Raw genomic sequence first — 19,872 nt, 5'->3', positions numbered from 1 at the left:
CTCAAAAGGTTGCCCATCACTGATCTAGTAGTTTGCTTGCTTCCATTTCATTTAGTTCTTTTTCTGGAGATTTCTTCTGTTCTTTAACTTGTGTTTCTTTGTCTCCACATTTTAGCTGATTCTCTGTGTTTGTTTCTATGTACTAAGTAATCCAGACATTGTTTCCATGTCTCCTAAAATTGATAGAGTGGCCTTGTGTAGTAAATGTCCTTTAGGGCCCAGTGGCTCAGCTTTCCAAGTTATCTGAGCTGGGCACCCTAGGTGTACCCCAGTGTGGGCTGTGTGTACTATCCCATTGTAGTTGAGCCTTGATTGCTGTTGGTGTCACTGAGAGGAATTAATCCCCCGGCCAATTGCCTATGTGGACCAGCTGCTACTATAGAAAAAGAGCTGCTATGCAGGAGATACCCTTATGGAGCAGGTCTTGCTTCAGTGGACTTTGATGCTTTCTGAATCTGCCCCTTGAGTGTGTCACTTTTGGATGTGTAGAGCTATAATCTGGTATGGTCTGAAGCTGTCCACTGGGTGCACTGGCTCTGGGGACTCCCAGAGCTACAAAGTTAGCCACTGTCAGTGCCCTGTCTGAGGCTACCCAGCACAAGCTACAAAGCAGTCTACAGATAGCTGCTATTTATGTTGGGCTTGGAGGTTCCCAGGATAAACCAAATGTGAACCAAGGCAGGCTGCTGCAAGTGTTGGGCCTGGGGCCATTTATCTGGAGGTATAGAGCATGCTGAGTCTAGCTGTAACTTGTTTGAGAGCTTTTAGGAAAATGTGAAACCCGAGCCAGGTCATGCTATTCATATGGAAAAGCCACTGCAAACAGTGTAGTTTTTGCTTTTTGTTTTGTTTTCTCCAAAAGAAAGTGTCTAATACTAATTTCATTTTTCATATAATATCTGCAACAAAAGAGAAAATCACTCTGCCTTATAAAACTACCTCCTATTTACAATTTGCTCATGTTTAATGCCATTTTTTTCCACTGTAAAGCTTATTCCTTGTCCAAATGAAAATTTGCCTGTGGGACATACAGTGTTATATAAACTCATGCTGTGTTTTTTAAATTAATTAATTTACTTTTTAAAATTACTTATTTTATTTTATTTATCTCCATAAGATATTGGGGTTTTTGGTTTTGTTTTGTTTGTTTAAAGTCTTTATTGTTTAAAGTATTACATAAGTCTCCTTTTTCCCCCATTGACCTCTCCCTGGCCACCCCCACCCCCTTTAGAGTTTACATTAAATATTATCTTCTCTAATAAAATGGTAATATGCAAATTAAACATCACTCCACTACATAAGCCACACCCACCAGCCAAGCCACGCCCACCAGCCAATCAGGGCGAGTATGCAAATTAACCCAAACCAAGATGGCTACAGCCACAGAGAGCAAAGTTTCCCAGGTAACAGAGCAAGCCAAGCTTTTCATAGCCGTTGCAGGCCTAAGCCTCCACTCAAGCTACAAAGTTTCAATTATAGAAGGTAAACAAATTCAAACAAATGGCGGCAGAATGGAGCTTGAGAGAGCAGGCCAGGGTTGCCGGTGGCAACAGGGGAAGCAAAGCTTTCCACACACCCTGGCCGGGCCCACCCGCTTAAGGCTACAAAGTTTCAATTGTAGAAGGTGAATTAACTGCCACAGAAATGGCTGCCGCCCCGGAGGGAACAGCAGGCTTGGCTCTGCTCTAGGCTACAAAGTTTCAATTGTAGAAGGAAAATAAATCCCAGATACCAGGGCCTCTGCTTGGGTTGCCAGGGGGCGTGGCCGGCCTGCAAACCACCACAGGCCCCTCGCTCAGGCCGCCCCACGCCCCAAGGGAACCCCACCCTGATCCAGGACACCCTTCAGGGCAAACCAGCTGGCCCCCACCCATGCACCAGGACTCTATCTTATCTAATAAAAGAGTAATATACAGATTGATCATCACTGCAACACACAATATAGCTGCCCCCATGTGGTCAAAGATCCTGCCCCCATGTGGACACAAGATGGCCACTACAAGATGGCCAGCAGGGGAGGGCAGTTGGGAGGCACCTGGCCTGCAAGGGAGGGCAGTTGAGAGGGACCAGGCTTGCAAGGGAGGGCAGTTGGAGGTGATCAACCCTGCAGGAGAGGGCAGTTAGGGGTGACCAGGCCGGCAGAGGAGGGTAGTTGGAGGTGATCAACCCTGCAGGAGAGGGCAGTTAGGGGTGACCAGGCTGGCAGAGGAGGGAAGTTGGGGGCAAACAGGCTGGCAGGGGAGCAGTTAAGCGTCAACCAGGCTGGCAGCAGAGTGGTTAGGGGGTGATCAGGCTGGCAGGCAAAAGCGGTTAGGGGCAATCAGGAAGGCAGGCAGGCAAGCAGTTGGGAGCCAGCAGTCCTGGATTGTGAGAGGGATGTCCGACTGCCCGTTTAGGCCCGATCCCGGTGGTTTGCAGGCCGGCCACGCCCCCTGGCAACCCGGTGGGATCGGGCCTAAATGGGCAGTCGGACATCCCTCCAGGAATCCCAGATTGGAGAGGGTACAGGCTGGGTTGAGGGACAACCCCCCCCTCCGTGCACGAATTTTGTGCACCGAGCTTCTAGTTTTATAGTAATTTAAGGTATATAGCATAGTGGTTAGATTATCATATGCTTTACAAAGTGTTCCTCCTGATATTTCCTATACCAAACTGGCACCATTCGTAGTTATTACAGTGTATTACTCAGCAATAGAAGAGAATTAAATCTTATCATGTGAGAGAGCATGGATGGACCTACAGGGTATTATGCTAAGTGAAATAAGTCAGACAGAGAAATACCATATGAATTCATTTATATGTAGAATCTAAAGAAAAATACAAATGAGCAAACAAAACAGAAACAGAGTCCTAGATACAGAGAACAGACAGATGGTTTCCAGAGGGAGGGTAGGTTGTGGGACTCGGTAAAAAACGTGAAGGGATTAAGAAGTCCAGATTGGTGGTTACAAAATAGTCATTGAGATATAAAATACAGCATAGGAAATATAGTTCATGCTTTCTTTTAAAGTGAAAGGAAGTTAGGAAGTTTTTTTTTATTCTTTCTGTACAAAAATATTTTTGATGAGGGCAAGTTAAAATAAAGCTTGAAGACATTCAGTTCATAGATGGAAAACTGGAGAAGAAGGGACCAAAGGAAAATAGACTACTTGACAGTTTTCCTAGGAGTAAGAAAATTTGGTCTTGAAACATTTGTTTTAGTTAAGAATAAACTGAATTTAACTTCAATAACAAACTAAGAAAGAGTTGCTATTATCACTTAGCATAATACCCTATAGATCCATCCATGCTCTCTCACATGGTAAGAGTTAATTCTTTTCTATGGCTGAGTAATATTGTAATAACTATGAATGATGATAGTTGGGTATAGTTAAAAATAAAGTGACACCACCTTATGTATCTGCCATAAATGATCATCACATCTCTCTCATTATCAACTCAGAGAAGGTCTTCTGTTTGAGATTATCCTCTTTTAGAAATAATGAAAAAGGCTATTTCATTAGATTCTTTATTCTTTTGTAGAATAGAAGGTTGTAATCCCTATATGATATATAAATTGAACACATTTTGAGATTTCTTAAATATAAATATATATATATATATATATATATATTTATATGTATATATGCATATATATATTGCTTTTTAAACATAAAGAAAGAAATTTTAAATGTTTTTAATGATATTATCTGTTACCTAATATTTTATTTTTCACCCTGTTTTCTCCAAACATTCCTTGCCCTCCCCTTCCATTTTACTTTTTTTTATTCTTAACATTTTCTCTTCCTATTTCTACTTTCCTTTTCTGTTGTTTTTTTTTTGTTTGTTTGTTTGTTTGTTTTTCTCTCTCACTGCTCCATATGGGACCTGAAAGCAAAATATTGATGTAAAATACAGGAAATGATCATAGGCTGGGAATATATAAACCAGGTAAAGTTAATACATTTCAGCCTATATAAACTAATTTTAAAAAATCACCTAATGTCTAAAGGATTTTTATTTGTCTCTGTCCACACTGCTCAGGATTAACAATTATAGCTATGTCTTCTCTCTAAGACATGCTTCTTCATCAGAAATTATATTGACATTAAAGTGATGTATGGACATGCAAGAGAAATCAAAAATTATTCTTGTCTTTCTCTATAGGGTAATCTGTTTTAAGACTTCCTAAGCACCTAATACTTTATACTAATACTAGAGGCCCAGTGCACGAAATTCGTGCATGGGGGGGGTGTCCCTCAGCCCATCCTGCACCCTCTCCAATCTGGGACCTCTTGGGGGATGTCCAACTCACAATCCGGGACTGTTGGCTCCTAACTGCTCACCTGCCTGCCTGATTGCCTCTAACCATTTTTTGCCTGCCAGCCTGATTACCCCCTAACTGCTCCCCTGCTGGCCTGATTGACACCTAACTGCTCCCTTGCCGGCCTGATCACCCCCAACTGCACTCCCCTGCTGGCCCGATCGCCCCCAACTGCCCTCCCCTGCTGGCCTGGTCACCCCAGTGGAGGCCGCACGGAGTAGCTGCTGGGTCTCCCCCCTCACCCCCCCCCTGCGGGGCCGTGGGAACTGTGGCTGCAGGCACATGGAGCAGCCAGCCCTAACCCTGCTGTGCACACCACCATCTTGTGACGGCATTATGGCGTGAGGGTTAGTTTACATATTACCTCTTTATTATATAGGACTAGAAGCCCGGTGCATGAAATTCATGCACTGGGGGGGGGGGTCCCTCAGCCCAGCCTGCACCCTCTCCAATCTGGGGACCCTCAGGGGATGTCAGACTGCTGGTTTAGGCCCAATCCCGCAGTTGGATATCCCTCTCACAATCCAGGACTGCTGGCTCCCAACCGCTCGCCTGCCTGCCTGCCTGATTGCCCCTAACCACTTTTGCCTGCCAACCTGATCACCCCCTAACCACTCCCCTGCCAGCCTGATAGATGCCTAACTGCTCCCCAATTGCCCCCAACTGCCCTCTCCTGCCAGCCTGGTCCCCCCCAACTGCCCTCCATTGCCAGCCTGGTTGCCCCTAACTGCCCTCCCCTGCCAGCCTAGTCACCCCTAACAGCCCACCCCTGCAGGCCTGGTCCCCCCAACTGCCCTCCCCTGCAGGCCTGGTCTCCCCAAACTGCCCTCCCCTGCTGGCTTGATCACCCACAACTGCCCTCCCCTGCCGTCCATCTTGTGGCAGTCATCTTGTGACCACATGGGGGTGGCCATCTTGTGACCACATGGGGGTGGCCGTCTTGTGCGAGGGTGTGACAATCAATTTGCATATTACCTCTTTATTATATAAGATTGGACTCTTCTCAGAATAGTGTCAGCTCCAGGATCCAATTTTTGGTATACCTCAAATAAAATGAATAATATCAAATTATGTATTCTTAAACTTGAAATGCACTTTAGTTTTGGTCCAACCATCTTCTCTAGTATTTGAATAACCTCTTATATATTAAACTGGGCCTAACATATGCCAAATACTCTGTTGCTTAACATTCATTTATTTTCATTTTATTCTCATAATCCCTGTGATGTGGAGTGCATTTTATAGATAAACTCAGACTAATAGACACTAAGTCATTTGCCTAAGATCACACAACTAATTAGTTGCACATATGGAATTTGTATTCAAATTATGAGACACCAAAATCCAAGTTCTTTTTTTACATACCACATATCTGTGCAGCCTATGTTTATATACCTGCAGTTTTATTTACCTGGGAATCTCTTCACAGACAGCTTTCAGTTTTGGAAGGTCTTATTTTAGAATGATATAAAACTTGCCATTGTATAGTGTCACACCATCTTTCTTAGTTCAGCTCCCAGATGTTGAGAGATCTAATTTAATTATTTTTATACATGACTGTTTTTCATATATTTTAATACAGAGATATTATCTTCCCCAGATAAACATTATCTGTTCCCCTTACCATTATGGTTGTTCTGGTATGAATATGGTACAATGTATCCATGACCCTTTTTCATGAAGTACTCAGAAGTTACTGATACTCAGAACTATAACAGCCAGTAGAGAACATTAGTCTTTCACATGTTTTGTTCCAAATGCTATACTTTTTTAATGATGCTTAAGATGGAATTCATTTTTCTACTGTTTTATTTTGACATCCCCCATCACAAGGTGACAAAGATTGTGCTGCTTCCTCAAATAATAATAAAAAATATATATTCATAACATTTGCTAAATACAGACACTTTTCAGTTTTACTTATGTTAATATTTATTTATTTTACATTTTAAAAATCTTTATTGTTGAGAATATTACAAATGTCCCCTTCTTTTACCCCCATTGCATCCCTCCACTAGTTCCCACCCTGCTCCAGGCCTTTACCATCCTATTGTCTGTGTCCATAGGTAATGCATATAAGTTCTTTGGTTAATCTCTTCCCGCCCTCCCTCACTCTTCCCTCTTAAAGAATACCCTTCAACATTTCACGTATACTGGTTTGGTGGTAATGAACTCCTTTAGCTTTTTCTTATCTGTGAAGCTCTTTATCTGACGTTCAATTCTAAATGATAGTTTTTCTGGGTATAGTAAGATTGCTTGTAGGTCCTCGCTATTCATCACTTTGGGTACTTCTTGCCACTCTTTTCTACCCTGCAAAGTGTCTGTTGAGAAACTAGCTGACAGTAGTATGGGCTTTCCCTTGTAGGTATCTAATCGCTTTTCTCTTGCTGCTTTTAAGATTCTGCCTGTCTTTAACCTTTTTCATTTTAATTATGAAATGTCACAGTGTGGGCCTCTTTGAGTTCCTCTTATTTGGAACTCTGTGCTTCTTGGATTTGTAAGTCTAGTTCTTTCACCGGGTTGGATAAGTTTTCTGTCATTATTTCTCCAAGTGGGTTTTTAATATCTTGCTCTCACTCTTCTACTTCTGGCACCCCCATAATGCAAATGTTGGTACATTTGAAGTTGTCCCAGAGGTTCCTTACATTATCTTCACATTTTTGGATTATTTTTTCTTTATGCTGTTCTGATTAGGTGTTTTTGCTTCTTCATATTCCAAATCATTGATTTGATTCTCAGAATCCTCTACTGTTGAATCTCTGTAAACTATTGTTTATCTCAGTTAGTGTATGCTTAATTTCTGACTGGTCCTTTTTCATGTCTTTGAAATTCTCACTAAGTCCCCTGAAGCTCTCATTAAGTTCCTTGAGTAACCTTATAACCATTGTTTTGAATTCTGTATCCAGTAGTTTGTTTGTGCATTTTGGCTGCTTCCCTATGTTTGTTTCTATGTATTAGGAAGAGATGCTATGTCTCCATGAATTGGTATAGTGGCCTTGTGTAGTAGGTACCCTATAGGGCCCAGTGCCTCAGCCTCCTCAGTTACCTGAACTGGGCACTCTAGGTGTACCTCTATGTGGGCTGTGTGCACTGTCTTGGTGAGGTTAAGCCCTGATTGCCATTGGCATCACTGGGAGGTATTGTCAGACAATCCAGTTCCTCTCCGAATGTCCCTGGTTCCTTTCAAGCCACTGCCCCAATGCTGGATCTTAGAGGGAGGGAGTCTGGGTAAGTTTGTGTGCTGACCCTTTAAGAGGAACTGCCTGGGTCTCCGGCAGCTTCCATGTCACTCAGCCATAATTTCTGCTGGTTTTAAAAGCCCAAAGTTATGGGGACTTCTCTTCCCAGCTCTGGAACCCTGGGCTGGGGGCCTGGTGTGGGGCTGGGACCCCTGGTACCTCAAGGGGGTATCTGCAGCAGAGATATCCCTCTGGATTAAAAACAAACAAACATACACACCACACGTGCGTGTTAGACAAGCCAATTCTGCACCTCTTCCCCTCCTGCTTTCTCCTTTACTTCTCTAGTTCTAGGACTTCTATTTGCCAGCTTTCAGGCTGTTCTGCATGTTGGTGGTTCTGTATTTTTAGCTGTAATTTTGATGTTGTTGTGGGAGGTAGTGAGTATCAGCGTTTACCTATACCATCCTTAAGTTAATATTTAATTTAAAATTTCTTACTCATTTTCTCACAGCCACTATAAATTTTCCCTTTCACGTACTTTAGTATTTGTGTTTTTTTTAAGTTACACATTTGCCCCTATTAAGTTTCATTGTTATCACTTTTCCAGCTCCTTTACAACTCTAATTCATTCACTCAGTTTATAATTACTGAGCACACATTATGTGCTATCAACTGTTCAATATACTAGGAACAAAATAGGCACATATCCCTCATCAAATTTGAATAAATAAATACATAAGTGAAATACATAGTGTATCAGACAGTTATAAGTCTTATAGAGAAAATATAGTGAGGAGATAGGATCAAATGCTAACAAGAAAGGTTAAATGATAGGGAAGGCCTTCATGAAAAGGTGAATTGAGCAAAAACCTGAAGAACCTGAGGGATCAGGTCTTGAATCATGTGGCTATCTGGGAGAAGTGTATTCTAAGTGGAGGTCATAAAAAGCAAAGCATATGAGGGAGGTGCCTGACTGATGTACAGTATTCCAAGAATAACCAGAAGGCCAATGTGGCTGGAGTGAAATGTCAAAGGGAGAGGGAATGGGAAGTAATAAAGCTGAAGTCTAAGAGCAAATGATTGGGTGACATTATATAGGTAGTGGGCCACTGTAAAGACAAGTTTTCTTCCCTCAACATTGATTATTTAACTTCTCACACATATAGGGAAGTTGAAAGAATTATACAGTAAACACCCATATTCATACCACCTAGTTTAAATGTGTAACATTTTACTGTATTTGCTTTGTCAAACATTTATCACCTACCCATCCCTCTACTTACCCAAAAAATCATCTTATTTTATGATGCACTACTAGGTCAGTTGCAAAAATTAATACACTTCTCCCCAAATGCTTCAACATCCATATTATTAATGGAACTTCAATACTGATTTTCAGTTCAATTTTACAGGTAAAATTTACAAAAATGAAGAGCAAATCTTAGGTGCGTCCTTGTGTGAATTTTGACAAATGCAAACACCTGTTTAACCCAAACCCCGGTGAAGATACAGAACATTAGCCTCACCCAGGAATTTTACTCATGTTCATTCTGAGTCACACCTGATGTCTATCACCTGCTTTCCCACCCCCTCACTAGGAGGTAACCACTGTTCTTATTTCTTCTACCTCAAAATTAATTATGATAATTCTGAAAATTTATATAAATGAAATTATACACTATAGCTGTTTTATGTAAGGACTTTCTCACCCCTAGCATATTTAATATCAATTTTTTATATCAGCTGATTTTTTTATATTTTATGTTGTATTCTGTTGTATAAATACACCACGACTTATCTTTCCTACTGTGGATGGAGGTTCCTGTTATTTCCAGTGTATAGCTATTATGAATAAAGTTTCTATGAGTATATTTCATGGAAGGATATTTAGAAACTATTTTTAGAGCAGTTTCACGTTCACAGCAAAATTTAAAGGAACATACAGAAATGTCCCATATACCAGATACCTCCAACACATGCATAGAATATATATTAAATGATAATACTAGTGTGTTTCAAATACTCTATTCATTTCCAAGTTGTATAAAGGAATCCTTCAGCAATAGTGGAAATAGCACCAATATGAGAGTTTGTCTTTTAATATATGCCTTTTATCCTTTTATGTTCATTATGATTATGATTCATGATACATTTGGATTTATTCTACCATCTCATTTTGTCTTCTATGTATCATATTTGTTTTGGCTCATTTCCTCTGTCTTCATTGCATTATATTAAACACATTTTTTTATTACCTTTGTTTTCCACTCTACTAGAAAGACATTACAGATTCTGTTTATATGTCTTTAACCTAAAAGTTTTAACATGTATAGCAGAACTAATCTGTTTAATCAATACCTATATTCTCTTTTAATCAACACAATAACATTATAACTCTACTAGAGACCCAGTGCACAAATTCATGCACCAGTGGGATCCCTCAGCCTGGCCTGTGGGATCGGGCTGTTACAGGCTCTCCAACATCCCCCAAGGGGTCCCAGATTGCAAGAGGGCACAGGCCAGGCTGAGGGACCCCACCAGTGAATGATCGGGGCTGGGGAGGGACATGGGAGGTTGTCCATCCGGGGAGGGACCATGGGAAGGTTTCAGGGCATGTCCAGCCCATCTCACTCAATCCTGATCAGCCAGACCCCAGCAGCAAGCTGACCTATTGGTCAGAGCATCTGCCCCCTGGTGATCAGTGCACATCATAGCGAGTGGTTGAGCGGCCTTAGCACATCATTAGCATATTTGCTTTGATTAGTTTAATGGCTGACTGGTGAACCGGACACTTAGCATATTAAGCTTTTATTATATGGATACTCCAATCTACTCTTTCACATTTTGTGTTATCATTGTCCAATATCTTAGTTCCATCTTTTCTTCAACTGACAAAATTAATCTTATTTAACTGCCAAAGCTTATAAAGATAAATAGCATGCTTAATGATATTTCTGCTCACTACAGTTTCTTTTTTAATAAATGTATTAATTTATTTTATAATAAATAGAATACAAGTATACTAATAAAAAATAAATAGCTTCATGATATTATGCATATTTGCATATACACTGAGTGGCCAGATTATTATGATCTCTGAATGCATAATAATCTGGCCACTCAGAATATATATATATATATATATATATATATATATATATATATATATATTTATATATTAGAGGTCCGATGCATGAATTCGTGCATGGGTGAGTTCCAGCCAACCTGGCCAGGGAGAGGGGACATGGATGGTTGGCCGGCCTGCCTGCTGGTCAAACTTCTGGTTGAGATGACAATTTGCATATTAGCCTTTTATTATATAGGATATACACTGAGTGGCCAGATTATTATGCATTCAGAGATCATAATAATCTGGCCACTCAGTGTAAATCTATCATTGTAGTATCATAGAGTATTTTACTGCCCTAAAATCCTGTTTTATGTGAATATTTTTAGTCTTTTGTGGACATGTTTTGTTTTATTTTTCATCTCAATGTATCCCCTTTATGCCCTCTTCCACCTCCATGCATGCCCCTTTACTCCCAAACCTCACATGTTGTCCATGTCCATGAGTTCTCTTTTTGTTTTTGTTTTTTACTTTTTTTGCTTAATCACTACTCCCCCAACTCCCCACCACCCTGCTCAAGCTGTCTGTCTGCTATTTATCTATAAGTCTTTATCTATTTTGTTTGGTAGTTCAGTTAGTTCATTACATTCCACATATCAGTGAAATCATATGGTATTTATCTTTCTCTGATTGGCTTATTTTACTTAGCATAGTGTTTTCCAGGCCCATCCATGCTGTCTCAAAGGGAAATTTTTTCTTCCTTTTATGGTAAAGTAGTTTTCCATTGAATAAATGTACCACAGTTTTTTATTCACTCATCTACTGATGGACACTTGGGCTGCTTCCAAATCCTGGCTATTAAAAGGAAAACTGCAATGACCATAGTTGTACATATATTTTTTCCAATTAGTGTTTCAGATTTTTTGCATAAATTCCCAGAGGTGGAATCACAGAGTCATAAGTTCCATATTTAATTTTTTGAGGTAAGTCCAAATTGCTTCCACAATGGCTGTACCAGTCTGCATTCCCAGCAACAGTGCAACAGGGTTCCCTTTCCTCCACATCCTCACCAACACTTGTTTGTTGATTTATTAATGATAGACATTCTACACGTGTGAGGTGATGTCTTGTTGTGGTTTTAATATGCATTTCTCTGATGATTAGTGACATTGAGCATTTTTCCATATGTCTATGGGCCGTCTGTATGTCCTCTTTTTTTTAAAAAAATGTATATATACAGTGAGTGGCCAAATTATTATGATCTCTGAATGCATAATAATCTGGCCACTCAGTGTGTGTGTGTGTGTGTGTGTGTGTGTGTGTGTGTGTGTGTGTGTATTAGAGGCCCGGTGCATGAATTCATGCATGGGTGGGGGAGTCTGTCCAGTCTGGCCAGGGGGAGGGGACATGGCCAGTTGGCCGGCCTGCCTGCTGGTCGAACTCCTGGTCGAGGGGACAATTTGCATATTAGCCTTTTATTATATAGGATATACACTGAGTAGCCAGATTATTATGCATTCAGAGATCATAATAATCTGGCCACTAAGTTTGTGTGTGTGTGTGTGTGTGTGTGTGTGTGTGTGTGTGTGTGTGTGTATGTATATATGCATATACGTTATTTGGTTGATCTCTTCCCTTCCTCCTTCCCTCTGAGGATCTTCAGTCTGTTGCATGCTTCTATGCCTTTGGATCTATTCTATCATTGAAAGAAAAAAATAGACATTTCATTTTTCCATGTTAGTTCAAGAATAGCTTCAAGTTTTGTTTCAGATCAAATAAAGACAATCTTTTTTTATAGGCATTTCTTGACAGAATCTCTCCCTCAAACCCTAAAATATTATGTGTCCTAAGTGATAAATTCTTCTTGTACATTCAACAAAATTTATATTGGAAAAGAAAAAGGATTAGAGATTAAAAATGGCGGTAGAATAGGTAGATGCTGCATGGACATGCTCCCAGGAACAAGCTGGAATTACAACTGAAATATGGAAAGGCTTCATGAATAACCAATGGAAAACTCACAGGAGAGAACCCTGATACCCAAGAACCAAAGGTGAAGACCACATAAAGACTGGTAGGAGGGCCAGAGGCATGAAAGGGCTGGCCAGGCACCCACAGACAGCAACTGAAGTCCCAGAGATATATCAGCTGTGTGTGTGTGTGTGGGGGGGCGGGGTACCACTGAGAACTCAGGGATCTAATTCCGAGGCTTGGCTCTCCCAAACTGAGGAAGTACCCACATAACATCTAGCTGTGAAAAAGCAGTGGGGTGCTGTCTACCAGGGAGTGGCAGCTGAAAGTTCAGGCATCCTCTTGAAGAGACAATGCACAAAAATTCCCATTGGAACCACCCACCTTGTGCTCTGGCAGAGGGAGGGTGGAGTGTACTGGAGCTGTGAGAGCATAATCCAGGACAGGGGACTCGGAGGATAGAGCTCAGAAGGCAGACACCCTAAGTTTCCTGGGCTGAATCATTCCATCACACAGTGGAGGACATCTTTCCCACATAGACATTTGCCTTGCCTGGTGGAGAGACAGTCGATACACCCTATTGGAAAGCACCTTGTCCTGAAGTGATTTAAGAGATTAAAAGTAACAGTTAGCCTCCAGGCAGAAGCAACTGTCCCAACCTGTTGAAAAAACTCTTGCTAAACCTCAGGATGTTTGCCTGGGGGCAATTCAAGTCGGAATCTTATTAGTCTGTAGAGAAAGGTGGTCTCTGGAGGTTTTGAGTCTTTTCCTGACCCAATTGGTGATAAATAGCCTTTACCACTGTCCTTCACTAGAGATTGAGAGGTGTAGAGGATCTACATAATCCATAGTCACAAAACCAAACAGACAACCAAATGAGGAAACAAAGAAACAACCCCCAAATGAAAGAACTAGAGAATTCTCCAGAAGAAGAGATAAATGAAACAGAGATAAGAAGTTTATCTGAAACAGAGTTCAGAGTAATGATGGTAAAAATGCTCAGTAGTATAAAAAACAGATACAGTAACTATGTAAAAACAGTTGGAGTTAAAGAATGACATTACACAAATAAAGTACACATTGGAAGGAATACACAGCAGATTAGGAGAAGCTGAGGATCAAATCAGTGAATTAGAAGACATAGTTGAAAATATCAATCAATTAAAGAACCAATAAGGAAAAACAATTAAAAAACAGGAGGACAGCTTAAGGGGGATGTGGGACAATGTTAAACGTAACAATATTAGAATAGCAGGTATGCCAGAAGAGGCAGAAAGGGAGAAAGGAATAGAGAAGGTTTTTGAAGAAATAATGGTAGAAAACTTCCTTAACCTGGTAAAGGAAAAAGTCACACAAGTTCAGGAGGCACAGAGAACCCCACAGAAGAAGAACCCAAACAGACCCATGCCCAGATACATCATATTTAAAATGCCAAAAATTAAAGACAAAGAGAGAACCTTAAAGGCAGCAAAAGAAAACTGTTACCTACAAAGTAGTTCCCATAAGGCTGACACCTGATTTTTCATCAGAAATTTTATAGGCCAGAAGGGAATGGCGTAAAGTACTCAAGGTAATGGAAAGCAAGGATCTGAGACCAAGATTACTATATCCAGCTAGACTATCATTCAAAACTAGAGGCTCAGTGCATGAAATTCTTGCATTCAGGGGGGTCCCTCAGCCTGGTCTGTGCCCTCTCGCAGTCCGGGATCCCTTGGAGGATCTCTGACTGACAGCTTAGGCCCGCTCCATTCAGACATCCTTAGCGCTGCCATGGAGGCAGGAGAGGCTCCCGCCACTGCTGCAGCACTCGCCAGCAGTGAGCCCAGCTCAGGGCTCTGGCTGAGCAGAGCTCCCCCTATGGGAGTACACTGGCCACAAGGGGGCAGTCCCTGAATTGAGCATCTGCCCCCTGGTAGTCAGTGCATGTCATAGTGACTGGTCATTCCCCCATTCAGTCGCTTTGCATATTACGCTTTTATTCTATAGGCTAGATGGTCAAATAAAGAGCTTCCCAAACAAACAAACAAAATGCTAAAGGAGTTCATCATCACCAAGCCAGCATTACAAGAAATACTAAAGGGATTGCTGTAAGAGATTGCTGAGAAGAAGAAACAGAGAGAGAAACCTAGCCATACAGAATTAAAATGGCTATAAATAAGTACCTCTCAATAATAACCCTAAATGTAAATGGATTAAATGCTCCAATTAAAAGGTGTAGGGTACCAGAATGGATAAAAAAAAATGACCCAACTATATGCTGTCTACAAGAGACCCACCTCAAAACAAAAGACACACACAAGATGAAAGTAAAGGGATGGGAAAAAATTGTCCATGTAAATGGAAATGAAAAAAAAAGCTGGAGTAGCAATTTTCATATCTGACAAAATAGACTTTAAAATGAAGGCCATCGCAAGAGGCAACAAAGGTCAGTACATAATACTAAAGGGATCAATTCAACAAGAGGATATAACCCTGGTCAACATTTATGCACCCTATATAGGTGCACCTAAATATATATAAAAAAATTCTAGAGGACTTTAACAGAGTGATTGACAACAATAAAATCATAATAGGGGATTTTAATACCCCTCTGACTTCTCTGGACAGATATTCCAGACAAAAATTTAACAAGGAAACAGAAACTCTAAAGGACACACTGGATCAAATGGATTTAATAGACATTTATAGAACATTTCACCCCAACACAGCAGAATATACATTCTTCTCAAGTGCACATGTGTCATTCACAAAAATAGACCACATGTTAGGACACAAAACAAGTCTCTACAAGTTCAAGATTTAAATCAGATCAAACATCTTCTCAGATTCCTAAAGAAATTAAAAGTGGAACTCCCATTTGACCCAGTGATCCCACTTCTAGGAATATATCCCAAGAAAACAGAAACACCAATCAGAAAGGACATATGCACCCCTATGTTTATAGCAGCACAATATACAATAGCTAAGATTTGGAAACAGCCTAAGTGCCCATCAGTAGATGAGTGGATTAGGAAACAGTGGTACATCTACACAATGGAATACTACTCTGCAGTAAAAAAGAAGGGACTCTTACCATTTGCAACAGCATGGATGGACCTGGAGAGCATCATGCTAAGTGAAATAAGCCAGTTGGAGAAAGATTGATCTCACTGATTTGTGGAGTATAATGAACAACATAAACTAATGAACAAAAATAGAGCCAGAGGGAAAAATATTCTAGAATATAATAGAAGTGATCCTGTTATTTGCAGATTTTTAATATTTTCTACAATGTTTGTGATATCATACCATGTTAGTACAGTTTTAGTAATATTATTATGCTTAAAATCCTTTTATTCTTGAAATATTTATGTTTATTGCATGTAATATTATATATAAGATCATTTTTCTTGAATAATTTGGTGTTTATTGCATGTAACATTATCATATTTAAAATCGGTATCTTGAGATATTAATGTTTATTGAATATAACATTATTATACTTAAGATAGTTTTTCTTGAAATATTAATGTTTATTTCATATAACATTATTGTATTTAAAATCGTTTTTCTTGAAATTTAAAAAAAAAACCTGAATAAACAAACAAAAAAATTAAAAAAAAGAATAATTGAGATACTCTCATGCACAGTAATAAATCTAGCTGAGCTTCTGCACCTTGCCTTGAAATGTTTACATGAAGTAAAGCATAGCTTTATCAATTTATAATGGTAATTATTTAAAAGGTAGATATGAAAACTATACATTTAATCCTCTGAAATTTCCTTCTAATTTTTAATCTGTAATTAAGCAATTGCTATAAGAAAAAAGCTTCATTCCTAGAAGATGTTACCCATTTCCCTCAGTTATTTCTCTCTAAAAGCTTGAATCCTCTTCTCAGATCACATAAAGAGATACATTAAACACACAGGAAAAAATGATTTTGGTTGTTGATATAATGCCCTTAAGTTTGTTGACATAATATTTTAACATTAAAATAAGAGTTAAAGCATCACTTAATTCATACAGTACACTATTAATCAACAGTATCCCACTGACTTAGAAGTTTCCTAAAACTGGTTGTCTTCTCTGCATTTGGTAAGTTCATAACTAATGACCCAATCAAAGAACGTGCTTGTAATAGGCTTCTGGTTTAATTTTAGAATTAGAAGTTTCAATGTTGGGCTATCTTCAAATATATAAATGCAATAAGTGGCATGTAAACTATTAGATAAATTTATTCCTAGGTATTTTTTTCTTTTTGAAGCAATTTTGAATGGGATTTTTTTTTTTAGTTTCACTTTCTGATAGTTCATTATTGGTGTCTAAAAATGCAATTGATTTCTGGATTTTATTTTGCATTCTGCTACTTTACTGAATTTATTCATCAGTTATTGTAAGTAGTTTTTGGTGGAATCTTTAGGGTTGTCTATATATAATAACATGTTATCTGCAAATAATAACAAATTTATTTCTTTCTAATTTGAATGCCTTTATTTCTTCTTCTTGTCTGATTGCTATGGCTAGGGCTTCCAGTACTATGTTCAATAAGAGTTGTGTAAGGAGACATCCCTGTTTTATTCCTGATCTTTAGGAGAATCCTTCTAGTTTTTGCCCAATGAGTATGATATTTTCTATGGGTTTGACTTATATGGACTTTATTACATTGAGATATATTCCTCTATTGCCAGTTTGCTGAGAGTTTTTAACATAAATGGGCCCTGGATTTTATGTAAATGTGGTTTGTTTGTTTTTGCATCTATTAATATGATCATGTGGTTTTTATCCTTCAATTTGCTTATGTGTTGTATCACATTTATTGTTTCGTGGCTATTGTACCAACCTGGCATTCCCATAATAAATTCCACTTGCTGATGGTGTATGATCATTTCAATGTGTTGCTGGATTCAGTTTGCTAGTATTTTTTGGGGGGAATTTTATTATCTATTTTCATCAGGGATATTGGACTATACTTATCTTTCTTTGTCACGTCTTTATCTGGTTTTGGAATTAGGATAATGCTGGCCTCTTGAAATGGACTTGGGAGTTTTCCCTCCTCTTGCAGTTTTTGGAATAGTTTGAGAAGGATGGGTGTTAGTTCTTCTCGAATGTTTGGTAAAATTCGCATGGGAAGCCATCAGGTCCATCCACTGCTTTTGTTTCTTTTTCTTTTCTTGTTTTTATTACTGTCTTAAGTTTTACACACAGTATGTCTCTTTTTTCCAAAATTGACGGCCCTCCTCCAACCATTCCCACCCTGGGCAAGCACCAACTGCCCCAGTGTCTGTGTCCATTGGTTATGCTAATATGCATGCAAGCAAGTTCTTTGGTTGCTCTCTAAACCTCCCCGCCACATACACACACCTCCCCTGCCATTTGTCTCTGGATCTATTTCTGTTCATCAAATTATGTAGATCATTATATCCCACATATGAGTGAGATCATGTAATATTTATCTTTCTCAGACTGGATTATTTCCCTTAGCATAATGCTCTCCAGTTCCATCCATGCTGTTGCAAATGGTAAAAGTTCCTTCTTTTTTATAGCGATGTAGTATTCTATTGTGTAGATGAACCATTGTTTTTTAATCTAATCATCTGCTGATGGGCACTTATGCTGTTTCCAAATCTTAGCTATTGTAAATTGTGCTGCTATGAACATAGGGGTACATACATCCTTTCTGATTGCTGTTGCTGGTTTCTTGGGATATATTCCTAGAAGTGGGATTATTGGGTCAAATGGGATTTCCATTTTTAACTATTTTTTTTTAACTGAACGTCTTCCATATTTTCTAGGGATCTATCAATTCCATGCTTTTCCAGATTTTCTTTAAAATTTCTTTATTGATTAAATTATTACATATGTGTCATCATTCCCCCATTACCCCTGCATCCCCCCCACTCATGCCCTTGCCCCCCTGTTGTGTGTGTCCATTGGTTAGGCCTATATGCATGCATACAAGTCCTTTGGTTGATCTCTCCCCCTTACCCCCAACCTCCCCTACCTTCCCTCTGAGGTTTGAAGGTCTGATTGATGTTTCTCTGTCTCTGGATCTGTTTTTGTTCATCTCTTTATATTGTTCATTATATTCCATAAATGAGTGAGTTCATGTGATATTTATCTTTCTCTGACTGGCTTATTTCACTTAGCATAATGCTTTCCAGTTCCATCCATGCTATTGCAAATGGTAAGAACTCCCTCTTTTTTACTGCAGCATAGTATTCCATTGTGTAGATGAACAACAGTTTTTCAATCCACTCACATGTTTAATGGGCACTTAGGCTATTTCCAAATCTTAGCTATGATGAATTGTGCTCCTACGAACATAGGGGTGCATATATCCTTTCTGATTGGTGTTTCTAGTTTCTTGGGATAGATTCCTAGAAGTGGGATCACTGGGTCAAATGGGAGTTCCACTTTTAATTTTTTTAGGAATCTGTTTTCCACAGTGGTTGCACCAGTCTGCATTCCCACAAGCAGTGCACGAGGGTTCCTTTTTCTTCACATCCTTGCCAGCACATGTCCTTTATTGATTTGTTGATGATAGCCATTCTGATAGGTGTGCGGTGGTAACTCGTTGTTGTTTTGATTTGCATCTCTCAGATAATTAGTGATTTTGAGCATGTTTTCATATGTCTCTCAGCCCTCTGTATGTCCTCTTTAGAAAAGTGTCTACTTAGGTCCTTTGCCCATTATTTTATTGGATAATTTATCTTCCTTTTGTTAAGTTGTGTGAGTTCTATGTAAATTTTGGAGATTAAACCCTTATCTGTGATAGCATTAGCAAATGTGTTCTCCCATGCAGTGGGCTTGTTGTTTTGTTGATGGTATATTTTGCTGTGCAGAAGCTTTTTATTTTGATGTAGTCTCATTCGTTTATTTTCTCCGTAGTCTCCATTGCCATAGGAGTTGTGTTGGTAAAGATATTGCTATGATATATGTATGCTATTTTGCTGCCTATGGAATCTTGTAGTATTTTTATGGTTTCCATCTTACATTTAATTCCTTTAGGCATTTTGAATTGATTTCTGTGTATGGTGTAAGTTGGTGATCTAGTTTCTTTTTTTTTTTTTTTTTTGCATGTATGAGACCAAATTTCCAAGCACCATTTATTGAAGAGAATGTCTTGTCTCCACTGTTTGCTCTTACCTTCTTTGTCAAATATTAATTAAGCATAATGTCTTGGGTCTATTTCTGGGCTCGCTGTTCTGTTCCATTGGTCTATATATCTTATCTGTTTTTGGGCCAGTAGTAGGCAGTTTTGAGAACCATGGCTTGATAATATACCTTGATATCTGGTATTTTGATCCCTCCAAATTTGTTCTTCTTTCTCTGGATTGCTGTGGCTCTTTGGTGTCTTTTATTATTATTA

This window comes from Cnephaeus nilssonii (genome assembly GCF_951640355.1).
Source record: "Cnephaeus nilssonii genome assembly, chromosome: X".
Taxonomy (NCBI): Eukaryota; Metazoa; Chordata; class Mammalia; order Chiroptera; family Vespertilionidae; genus Cnephaeus; species Cnephaeus nilssonii.
This window is presented reverse-complemented; position numbering follows the sequence as displayed.